The 13252-nt window shown below is 39.5% G+C and overlaps 1 protein-coding gene across 1 annotated transcript in view; it reads left to right on the forward strand.

Moving 5' to 3' along the window:
- The window catches only part of THNSL1 (threonine synthase like 1), a 64026-nt gene continuing 50774 nt past the window's right edge, over positions 1-13252 (forward strand). The window contains exon 1 of the mRNA XM_016962792.3: positions 1-65. The gene's annotated coding sequence lies outside the window, so the exon portion shown is untranslated. The remainder of the gene's footprint in view (positions 66-13252) is intronic.

Consider the following 13252-nt stretch of genomic DNA (forward strand, 5'->3'; position numbering starts at 1 on the left):
TGGCTCCAACTCAGGCAGACTCAGCTTTAAAACCAGACTCCACCACCTACCACCTGATTTTGACCGTGAGCAAGTTTCTTACTTTCTTTGCCTTATTTTTCGTATCTGTTCAATGGAGATCACGCCAGTTCCTGCTTCTTAGGGTTACTGTGAGGATTAAAGAAAATAATGTATACAGAGTGCTGAGTACCTAAGGAGTGCTCAAAACCTTTTACCCAATATTAAAATAGAATTATTGTAGTGGAATTCCTGGTCAGTCAGAAGTTCTGTGTTATTAATGATGAACAGGTCAGTTAGCAGTTTTAAAAAATAAACCTACAATCTGTAAAAGCTTCATCATGTAGATGAGCTAACATGCTCCCATGAAATTATATTTATGTCTTGTGTTATCAACTCGTTCTATACATGTTATATCATATATTTATATGTGAGTATGTAAAACAAAAGTAAATTACAAGAAAATCTCTGTCTAGTTAGTATAAATAGTGATGGATTCTGAATTAAGAGCCCCATTTTTAAAATTATTGCTTTATTATTTTTATCTTACATTAGGAAGAAAATATTAGTCTGATTTGATGCCCTTAATGTTTGGAATATAAAGGACAACAACACACATTAACTTCAAAATCAATGAATATACTTAAAATAAGCTCTATAGCAAACATAACTACATCACTAAATCTCAATATTTATAGTTTATTTCTAAGGAACAAATGTAAATGGATCGAATTTTAAAAATCATTTAAACATTTTTCCAAGTGTCTGTAAAAAGGATTAGAAGAAGTGTAACATACATATTGAAGGATTGTCCCTCGATGCAGAAGTGGGCATTGAATTTGGCATTTGGGTTGAAGCAGTTTTCTCTTTCCATAGCCATTGTATATGCCATTCGGTTACTGTGGTCAGTGGTTTTCTTGCCTTAGAACTCACTTTACCTTAGATTCTCTTCTGTGTCTTAGCTCAGCAAAATGATCATGATCCTTCTGAACCTAAAGCTCAGGCCAACATTGTCATTATCTCAATTTGTCTCTTGGCTTGAGAAAGAACTTTCAGATTCTCTTCAGTTCATATCAAACACACAAAGCAAACAACCCTAAAAGTCACACACACAGGTGAGAACTTTTCAACACACTTTAAATTAAGGCAATTCAAAGAATAGGAGACTAGAAAAATCTAGTTTGCATGGTAAGGCCAGATGCTGAACCCAGAAATAATAATTTCTTTCTAATTCCAAGATTGATGTCACTGGCTTTCCATTCTCAGATTTCTCAGCATGTTCACTACAATCAGCCACAGAGTACAGCTGACACCTAGGTCACCTTTTCCAGAGAATAAAGGGATGAGAGATGGGTGACTCAGACTTTTCTGTGGGTCTGGGTATTTTGCCAAAGCTTAAGCGATATAGACAGAATGCCTTAGCAATTGTGAAAGTCATACCTGGACTCTGTACTCATTACCTTTCACCTTGTTAGTCAAGTCATATTACCTTTTATATTCTGTTTTTCTGTGTGCAGTGTTACCTGTGACCTTTCCGTATTCTTTTTCGACATTTATTTTCTAAGTTTTAAAACTAGTCTGTGTTTCTGAGCTCTTGCTTTAGGCATAGTTCTCAGGTTCAGACCAATTGCCTAATCAACTGGGTTGATTTTTAAAAGTAGCAGACTTTTTAAAATGGCAAATATGAAGAATGGTTATTGAGGTTGTTATTATTCAGGAACCTCTTTCAGTTGGTTTGGGAAACCTGGAACGTACAGTTCTGATGATTTTTCTTATTCTTAGAGACATTACACATATTCTAAAAGTTTTTTCCAAATCTCTTTCCATATTTTCTTTTTCTTCTTGCAAAAGACAAATAAAAAGAAAAATTTTGACATTAAAAGCAAACCATGAAAAATGATGTAAAACATCAGGCAACCAAAAATTCCCAAAAGCCAGTTTGCTTTTTCCTAGAGAAAAATAAAAATGGTAGAAATAATGATCTAAGAAACATTCCCCATTTCACACAGCACATTCTAGGAACGTCTGAAGATTAATGGAGCATGCAGGAAAGGCTTCTCTATCCATTGTGAAAAGCTGTGGACAGCTCTGTCATGCTGTCATTCTCTAGGTTTGGGAGCTTAGAAGATTTTGCCAATGGAAGTACCCAGGTTTGTAAAACGCCACGCATTTTACCTGGTTTTATAAAGATCAGGGTTTCCCAATATTAGCAATATAGACACTTGGAGCTCCATGATTCTTTGTGTGAAACTGTCCTGTGTATTGTAAGCTGTTTAACAACATTCCTGGCTTCTTTTGCTCCTTAGAACCCAGTAGCACCCCCAATTGTAACCATCAACAATGTCTTCAGAAAGTGCCAAATGTCCCTGGTAGCTGGGGATAGAGGGTGATAGCCCAGACTCATCCCCTGCTATTCTTAAACATGACTGCCCTAGAGTAACAGCCTTTATACTGACCTCAGCTGTTTCCTACTCTGTTTTTAGGAGGTAAATGAAAATGTTAGGCTCATAGCTGATAAACCCATAGACAGTAGGTCTGTAGCTCTCTTGAATATGGGAATAATGAGAGAAAAGTTTGTGTGTGTGGGTTCTTTCTTTCATGCTTCCTGGAATAAAAAACATAAACACAAAGAAAATATAAATTGTTTCAAACATAGAGAAACATAAGTTAAATGAAGCTCAGGTCAAAATGCAAAGCCAAAATTAGAGACCTGCACTTTCTTTTTAATATAAGATCAATCATTTCCATTTTCTCTTAGTCTTTCAAAATTGGAATTTGCAGTTTATAATATTAATAGACGTCCAAGATTCATTGATATTACTTCCATTTCATATAAAGGAAAATGACTCTCGGGAGACTAAGCAATGTACTTATGACTATCCACAGTAATGATATTTTAAATTCATGAGGCTTACAGCAGGATCCAGAAGTGAGCTTCCCTTCTTAGACCTGCCTTTGACATAAAACTGTCCAGGCTGAGCAGCGTGGCTCACGCCTGTAATCCTAGCACTTTTGGAGTCCCAGGTGGGCAGATGGTTTGAGCCTAGGAGTTCAAGACCAGCCTGGGCAACATGGCAGAACCCCTTCTCTACTAAAAATCAATAACTTAGCTGGTCGTGGTGGTGCACACCTGCAGTTCCAGTAACTCAGGAGGCTTTGGTGGGAGGATCACTTGACTAGGAGGTTGAGGCTACAGTGAGCCATGATTGTGTCACTGCACTCCAGCCTGGACGACAGAGTGAAATCCTATCTCAAAAAAAAAAAAAAATTAGAACCATCCAGCCTAAGATGAATAAGCCATTGTCCTGCTATTGTGGGAAAACCTGGAATCAGGAATCCCAACCGTGAAATCTACCATGTCCTGCCTCTGTCACTTACTGTGTGATCTTGGGACTCACAACCCTAAGGTTCAATTCCTTTGTGTGAAAAATGAGAACAACTGCAATTGATTGATGTGACTGTTGTGATGATTCTCTTAGTATCACTATCACCGCCACCCACTTTATTCTTCCACGTTTCCTCCTTTTCCTTCTTTCCTCTCCACTTGCGTCTGGTCCACTGGCCTCCAGAGGCCACAGCCCTCATTGACTTGCCCAGCCCTGATTCTGAGCCCCAGCCCTAAAGAGAGATTACGCAAACCTCTGCAGAGTTTTCAGAAAAAGCTTACATGCCTCATCAAATTATCTCTGTCAATTTCTTACTACTTGAAATGATTTCTTCAAATTTCCAAGTGCTTAGATGTCTATGAATATGGAAAATTAAGTTCTCTGTGAATGAAATATAATCAGAAATGCCTTTGGGTTGAGTGGAAGGAATATTGGCAAGGATTCCTCTATGGATGGATACTCAGTCCTTTGCAGGGCCCTGCATTTCATTTTTGAGCAGCTCTAGTTATTGAAAAGTGTATACTTTCCTCTTGATTTTTCTTCTGGAACAACACTGGTTGAATCTCTTTCCTTGTTCACTAATAAGCTACAGAAATCAGCAAGTCGTGGGCCTATAAACTTGCTGCATTTAAAGATTTTATATGAGAATACATCAAATACAAAATAATCAAACGAATTCCACAGCCACACAACCACCTGAAACCTGCTCTTGTTTCTTGCATTTAGTAGAGGTTGTGTAACTTGGGAGGTTGACCTGATTCTTTAGTTAAACGATTTATGAAGTATGAACATTAAAATTTCAGAATAAGAGATATAACTGGCAGAGAAAATGAGTTATATTTGGCTTTGCCTGCAATAGTATTTGGATATTGACTCAATAGAGGATGCCCTTAAGAATACTTTGCCAAGAACACATCCAGATTCATCACCTCCCTCCTGAAGAATAAGTGTGAAGCACAGTGCAAGGAGAGTAGAAACTGGAACCTCTCTGCTGCATCCAGAAAACAGAAAATCAAATATGTCACTTACACAATTTGCCATTTTGGCATCAATGCCACCTTTATATTAAAAGAAGAAAAAATGAAATGTGTGCAAAGAAAGGCCCTAATAATAAAGTGGCTAATAAAGGAGAGACCCCAATGTGTTGTACATGCAACCTTCTCATTAACTTTGAAAGCAGCACCAACTTTTGCTGAGACCACAACACCCTCTTGCTTTCTTCAGTCCTTTGTCCCAGTGCTGTGGGCCTTTTTTTGAACATCAGAAACACCTTTTCTCTGAGACAATTTCCAGCATTAACTGAGCAGCCTGGGCTGCAAGCCTGGTGCGCCAGCACCGTTTTCATTATTCTCTTAATGGAATCACACTCTGTTAGAATGTGTCGCTCCACATGTGTAAGGATTAAAACGGATGGAATATGGTACAAGAAAGATGCTGGAGATTAAGTGAAATCTTAGTGAAGAGTACTTCCTGTACCTTTTTAGGCATCTGAGTATATTCCTTTATTTATGGGCATCCACACTCTCACCCATCAACACCTCTATTATGAATTATTGATGGTGAGATCTTGGACAATTACCTAACCTCTCCATGCTTCAATTTCCCTATCAGTAAAAGAGGATGATAATCATATCTACATCATAAGGCTATTATGAGGACTGAGTTAATTTAGATTAAGCACTTAGAATAACACAGACCCTAGTAAGAGCTATACATGTTTGCTATTGTTACTACAACAGAGAAGAAAATGTGGTAGTGTCTGTTTTTCACTTTATTGGCTATTCATGGCTTTGAAAAGTCATAACAATTTTTTTTTTTTACCAAACTAAATAAGCAGATTTACTGCCAGTTATGAACAAGGCCTGCTGCTTTGCACATCATAACAGGCCAGAAAGATTCCAGATTCCATGGGTACCAGGTTCAATTTCTGGGCTCCACGAATTCAGAGCTCCTGAGTCTTCTTTTTCTGGTGTGTGTGTATGTGTGTGTGCGTGTGTGTATGCATGTGCATGTGTGTGTGTGCATGCACTGAAGAGTGGCAGAGACAGATCCAGCTGGTCCACACTGCCCGTTCTTCTGTCATTACTCTACATAATGAAACCGTGTGATTTCTTTCATCAGGTGCAGCTGGTACCACCTGGTCTGTCTTTAATGGATGTTCTGCCCAGAAATGATGAAAGGCTTTGGCTCTTACAACTGAGAATAAACCCCCAAATGAGCTGAATGCTCACCATGGAGGTAGCGGGGGAAGGAAGGGGAATTTTAGTTCTTCTCTTTCTTTCAGTGAAGCTTTATAGTTCTCATTGTGTTACTCTTTGCTTAATTCAATGTTTAGGTCCTCAAACAAATTTTACAAGAGACTTTTCATCAGTCTCGCTGTAATCCTGACCCTCCTTTATGCCTTTGATGACCTTGATTGGATAGTAATGACTCCTATGTGCGTGTGTGTGTACGTGTGTGTATGATGTGTGTATGATATGTGTCTATATGTGTGTATGATGTGTGTATACGTGTGTGATATGTGTGTATGATGTATGTATATGCATGATGTGTGTATATGTGTGTATGTGCGTATGATGTGTGTATGATGTGTGTATATGTGCATGTATATGATGTGTGTATGTGTGTATGATGTGTGTGTATGATGTATATGATGTGTGTGTATTTTGTGTGTGTATGTGTGTATGATATGTGTCTATATATGTGTATGATGTGTGTATACGTGTGTGATATGTGTGTATATGTGTATATATGATGTATGTATGTGCATGATGTGTGTATATATGTGTGTATGTGTGTATGATGTGTGTGTGCATATGTGCGTGTATATGATGTGTGTATGATTTGTGTGTATGATGTATATGATGTGTGTGTATATGTGTGTGTATATGTGTGTATGATGTGTGTGTATGTGTGTGTATATGTGTGTATGATGTGAGTATGTGTATGATGTATGCAGATGTGTGTATGATGTGTGTATATATGTGTGTATAGTGTGTATGATGTGTGTGTATGATGTATGTGTATATGTGTGTATGATGTGTGTATATGTGTGTACGATATGTATGTATGATGTATGTGTATGATGTGTGTGTATGTGTGTATGTGTGTATATATGTGTGTATGATGTATGTGTATACATGTGTATGATGTGTGTATATATGTGTGTATGATATGTGTGTATGTGTATGATGTGTGTGTATGTATGATGTGTGTGTATATATGTGTGTATATATGTGTGTATGATGTGTGTGTGTGTGTGTGTGTGTACAGGCTGCTGGTAGTCCTGGCCACCAGTTACATCATCACTGGGATGCTGCAAAGAGTGCAAAATATTAGTGGGAAATGTCATTACCTGATAGATTTTTGAAAACCTATCTGCAAGTAAGAGCTTGGGCTATCATTCCTTCTTACTTTTGATTCTAATATAGGGAGCAAGGTTTTCCCAGGCCCAGAGGAAAGAATTCTCTCTCTGTTACCTTTTTCCTTTGTCTCTGACATCAGTCCTTTTCCAGGGCTGATGCACAAGGAAAACAAAGTGTAAACCTACCCATTGTGAGGTGCTCCTGCCCGTGAAGTCTAAGAAGGCACAAATTCGATGTCTTGCTGAGCCAACAAGGCAGCCTTAAAAAATAGGAATCTACCAATCTTCAACCCATCTCTACCTCACAGGTGCCAACATCCCCTTGCTCATCCAGGAGCTAACATCCTCCTTGGGTGTTAGACAGCATCCTTTGTTGTCTAAGATCCTTCCAGTGGTGCCGTACTTAGACCTGCCTTGCACAGTACCGCTGCACACCCACGACTTTTCTCAGCCCCTACACTGCCTCTTCTGCTCCTTTGTATGCCTCTGACTCCTTCAGCTGCGGCCTTTCTATCCTTAGCGTATTTGGATAAGTGAATTCAGTACTGCCTGAAAAGATTTGATGGTGGGATTTCAGACACTGTAGTGAGTTGAAAAAAGCAGACCAATTGTTCGGAAACCCATAATTTCACCTAGGTATTCTGTATGTTACTCAAGGCTCTGTTGTACACAGAGCTTGCTACCTTTGCAGAGACAGAAGTCGAATCACATATGATCACTCACTCCGCCTCTATTTTCCCAACTATTGCATTTGACTTCTTTGTTGTTGTTGTTGTTTTCTTGAGATGGAGTCTCGCTCTGTCACCCAGGCCGGAGTGCACTGGTGCGACCTCTGCTCACTGCAACCTCTGCCTCCCGGGTTCAAGTGATTCTTCTGTCTCAGCCTCCAGAGTAGCTGGGATTACAAGTATGTGCCACTATGCCCGGCTAAGTCTTGTATTTTTAGTAAAGACAAGGTTTCACCATGTTGGTCAGGCTGGTCTGGAACTCCTGACCTCAAGTGATCCACCTGCCTCGGCCTGTTGAAGTGCTGGGATTACAGGAATGAGCCACCGCGCCCGGCCACATTTGACTACTTTATAAGTAGCAAGATGAATGTTTTCAGTCCTTAAGTAAGCCCATGCTACTCCTTTGGCTGTGAAGACTCACAATTTTAGAGTCTGTAAGTCATGTTTGCTCAGGATGGGTGTTACGTACTTAAGATATTATGAACATTTCATAACTCTTTTTCTGTATGTCCATCACAGAACTACAGAATCAATAGGTCTGTTTTTATAAGTGAGCTCTGAAGAAAAAATCATATAACATGGAAAAAATGAAAAAGGAGACCATGATGCTGACTTTTCTAACAAATACTACAAGCTGTAGTTTGGTGTACTTATTTCTCTGCTTTAATAAGATTGTAAGATATAGTTTTTAAAGGAAAAAATTCACAGAGAGCAGTGAATTTGAAGAAAAAAGTTGGAGGGGGCCCTTTGTTTGCAAAAATACAAATAAGAGCAGTTTCAAAACAGCTACTTAAGTGCTGTCCATAGTTACAAAGCCCCTGTAGCTGATGAATTTTATCACGTGGAACGACATTTTAGGCCTTCATCAATATTTATCCTCTCTTATCATGAATATTTCTTATAACATTCCCTAAGGAAGTCTAAAACTTTTCTAAGAAACTTTTGCATCATCTTGAACTTGCATCTGCTAAGCTTGATTGCCTTAGAAAAAACCCACTCTTTTATATCATTTTGCATAGCAACATCCCAAACACAGCAAACATGATGATACACGGAAAAGAAAAAGAGTCTGGGAGAAATACAGCTATGAAGGGACCAGCTTGTGTTTCCAGAAACCACTTGAGGACAGTGTTGTTGCTCCCCCATGAGAGCTGCAAGGTGCCAGCCCCATTCATGGTTCTCATTTCCTGAAGCTCTTCTTTAGCAATTCTTACAAAGTTTTATTTTATTCTGAAATCACGTGAAGAGGAGGAAAAATCAATGTTTATTGAAGGAGGGAAAATCCTTTCAAGATGATCTGTACTCCCATAGGATGGGCTGCATATTTTAGAAGTATGGTAAGTATGCACTCTTCTGAAACAGTTACCATAGGAACAATTTTTTTTCCCCATTAAATGGAAGGGTAATCACTGTCATAAATTTCCACACAAATGTCTAAGCTACACAAATTAAGCATTGTTTGGGAGTCAAATCCAACTGACTGCATATTTACACACTCTTTTAAATAGGCAGATGATAGATAGAGAAGAACTGTAGACAGAATCCTTCCTTTAAGATATTTGCATATCCAGGAAGGGTGTGGTGACTCACACCTATAATCTCAGCACTTTGGGAGGCAGAGGCAGGAGGATCACTTGAGGCCAGGAGTTGGAGACTAGCCTGGGCAACATAGCAAGACCCTGTCTCTAAAAAAAAAAAAAAAAAAAAAAAAATTAGCTAGGTGTGGTAGTGCACACCTGTAGTTCCAGCTACTTGGGAGGCTGCGGCAGGAGGATCACTTGAGCCCAGGAGTTCAAGGCTGCAGTGAACCATATTTGTGCCACTGCACTCCAGCCTGGGTGACAGCATGAGATCCTGTCTCTATTAATAAAAAAAAAAAAAAATAGTTTGGGGCCGGGCATGATGGCTCACGCCCGTAATCCCAGCACTTTGGGAGGCTTAGGCAGGAGGATCCCCTGAGGTCAGGAGTTTGAGACCAGCCTGGCCAACATGTTGAAACCCCATCTCTACTAGAAATACAAAAATTAGCCAGGCATGGTGGCACCCACCTGTAATCTCAGCTACTCAGGAGGCTGAGGCAGAAGAATCACTTGAACCCAGGAGGCAGAGGCTGCAGTGAGCTGAGAACATGCCACTGCACTCCAGCTTGGGTGACAGAGTGAGGCTCTGTCTCAAAAAAATAGTTTGCACATCCAACAGCCAAACTACATGTTTACTAAACAAACCATCAAAGAGGGCATTTGACACTCACTGCTTTTTTTTTTTTTGAGACAGGGTCTTGCTCTGTCACCAAGGCTAAAGTGCAGTGGCACAATCATAGCTCACTGCAGCCTCAAACCCTGGGCTCAAGCAATTCTCTCACCTCAGCCACCTGAATAGATGGGACTACAGGCACAAGCCATTACACTTGGCTAATTTTTTTAAAATTATTTTTTGTACAGACAGGTTGCCACTATGTTGCACAGGCTGGTCTTGAACTCCTGGGCTTAAGCAATCCTTCCATCTAGGCTTCCCAAAGTGTTGTGATTACAGGTGTGAACCACAGCACCTGGTCACCCATTGCTTTTTAATTCAGCTCTGACTTCCTAGGAGGGCATCATCCCAGCTCCTATCTGGAAAGCCCTCCCAAGCATTATCAAAGAGGATTCTTATAGCCTGGCTCATAAGTATTTATTGTGAAGAAGGGAGCAAATGTGACATACCACTGTGTAGTGGATACATAGAGTTGTGTAAGCAATACCAAGTGTCAAGTGGGGTATTAATTATGAAGGCTTGCACAATAAGCTGGATTTGAGCCAGATTTTAAAAAAGGTAACATCTAGGAAACAGTGGGATGTTTTGGTGGAAGAGCATATTCCATTTATCTTACAATGTGCTGTTTTCATGTTTGAACATCTCTAAAATCAATGGTGTTTCACAGTCACTATCAACCAGGGGGCAGTTGTGATGTATGCAACATCATGCACGGAGGAACAAACTTGGTTATTGTCATTTCAACTGAGTTTTGTCTATTGTTGGCTCTGTGCATGTTAGGTTTAACTGACATTTAAAATGTCTTGGCCAGGCGCAGTGGCTCACACCTGTAATCTCAGTACTTTGGGAGGCCTAGGTGGGCGGATCACCTGAGGTCACGAGTTCAAGACCAGCCTGGCCAACATGGTGAAACCCTGTCTCTACTAAAAATACAAAAAATTAGCTGGGCGTGGTAGCGGGCACCTGTAATCTCAGCTACTCAGGAGGCTGAGGCATGAGAATCACTTAAACCCAGGAGGTGGAGGTTGCAGTGAGCCAAGATGGCGCCATTGCACTCCAGCCTGGGTGACAGAGCGAGACTCTGTCTCAAAAAAAAAAAAGCTTTACAAAAGATTACACTAGGCCCGGAGTGGTGGCTCGCGCCTGTAATCTCAGCACTTTGGGAGGTTGAGGCAGGCAGATCACCTGAGGTCAGGAGTTTGAGACCAGCCTGGCCAACATGGTGAAACACCATCTCTACTAAAAATACAAAAATTAGCCAGGTGTGGTGGCGGGTGCCTGTAATCCCAGCTACTTGGGAGGCTGAGGCAGGAGAATCATTTGAACCCGGAAGGTGGAGGTTGTGGTGAGCCAAGACCCTGCCACTGCACTCCAGTCTGGGTGACAGAGCAAGACTCTGTCTCAAAAAAAAAAAAAAAATAATAATATTAATAATAATAATAATTGCACTACTATTTGTCCTGGGAAAGGAAACATTTTTATGTATACAGAAAGATGCCAAAACTGAGCAGAGTGGCAGAATTTGATATTAGTTGAAGGAAGTGGTTGTCTTAGGAGGAAAGACCAATATCAAAATGCAGATGAGGAGTTGGTAGCTTGGAATAAAATCCCAGAGACAATGCTGGAGTCCTCTTGTGTGAAAAGTTGCAACATTCCTGACAGTGCAGAAAATATGGTAAAATATGGACACTGACAATTGTGAGAGGAAAGTGATCAAGATAAGTCCATCCTTATGAATATAAGGATATTTTAGGATTACAGCAGTCCCCCTTATCAGCAGGGAATACATTCTAAGATCCCCAGTGAATGCCTGAGATAGTACTCAACCCTTTATATACTACATATTTTTTTCTGTACATATCTAAATTAAGCTTTAAATTATAAATTAGGCACATAAGAAATGAGCAGCCACTAATAATAAAATAGAACAATTAAAACAACAAGGTGTTCACAATTTCACAGATAGAACATTCATTCTTAGCATAGATCTTAGCAACCTCTGCATACAATTTCTTTTTCTTTCCTTATTAAGTCCATAACTTTCACCATTTCACTTAAAGGAAGCACTTTATGGCTTTGCTTTGGCATATCCGACTTGCCAGCAGCACTACTCCTGCACTTTGGAGACATTATGAAGTAAAATGAGGGTGAATTGAGAGTTGAACCCAAGCACTGTGATACCATAACAGTCAATCTGACAGCCTGGTCGACTAAGTGAGACCACTAAGTGCTACTAGATGGGCAGGGAGTGTAGACAGTGTGGATCTGCTGAACAAAGGGACAATTCAGGTCCAGGTGGGATGGAGCAGGACGGTGCAAGATTTCATCACAGTACTCAAAACAGCATGCAGTTTAAAACATATGGATTGCTATTTCTGGAATTTTCCATTTAATATTTTCTAACCGTGTTGACCACAGGTAACTAAAACTGCAGAAACTGAAACCACAGATACAGGAGGACTACTGTACCACTGTACCTTATCCTTAATCTTTTTATGAGAATACATGAAAAAAATTATAAGAATACATGAAAAAATTGTATCTTAAGTTGCAAAGGGCTGTTTCAGCAAGTGTAAAATTCGAAGAGAGAAGGAAACATTATGACAATTAATTGTTAGAGGTTTTTTTCCTTTGATTTAAGATAATGATAACTCATTTTTTTCTTTTGAGACAGAGTCTCCCTCTTTCGCCCAGGCTGGAGTGAAGTGGCGTGATCTCAGCTCACTGCAACCTCCGCTCCCTGGGTTCATGTGATTCTCCTGCCTCAACCCCCTGAGTAGCTGGGATTACAGGCGTTCGCCACCACGCCCGGCTAATTTTTGTATTTTTAGTAGAGACAGAGTTTCACCATTTTGGCCAGGCTGGACTCAAACTCCTGACCTCAGGTGATCCACCCACCTCGGCCTCCCAAGGTGCTAGGATTACAGGCTGTAATCTTTTACCATGACATTTTAGGTTTAATGATATACAGACATGTAAAAAAATTGAATAAGCACAGTATGATATTAGAACATATTATAGGAGAGCAGAAGTTCAATGAGATGAGAATGGGGCAGAAATCAAACACCATAAGATCCTCAGAAAAATATTAGTAAATTTAATAATTTTAGAATTTGTTTTCTTTTAAACATTCGAATAAATTGTCTAGAACGCTTGAATTCTGATGTGATTTTTTTTAAAAAATCTAACAATTTCTATATAGTTTAAAAATCTATTGTAAGAAAATTAGCCCCAATATGTGTATTAAGGGGATTGTAATAATAAAATATCAGTCGGGAATAATAAAATACCAGTCTGAAAATTCACTGACTATACTTTAATTGTATTTACATGAAAAATACAATAGTTCTTAAAGAAAGTAGACATCTTATGAAGAATCAATGCCAGATACTATTTAAATATATCTTATGAGATAATGCTGGGAACATAAGACTAAATGACAATATAACAATGCAGATTTTACAAAGTGGATTATTCTGATTAAGGCATTTGGCTTATATTTTTGCTTTTTAAAAACTTTTTTT

This window comes from Pan troglodytes, chromosome 8, assembly GCF_028858775.2.
Source record: "Pan troglodytes isolate AG18354 chromosome 8, NHGRI_mPanTro3-v2.0_pri, whole genome shotgun sequence".
In the NCBI taxonomy this organism is placed as follows: domain Eukaryota; kingdom Metazoa; phylum Chordata; class Mammalia; order Primates; family Hominidae; genus Pan; species Pan troglodytes.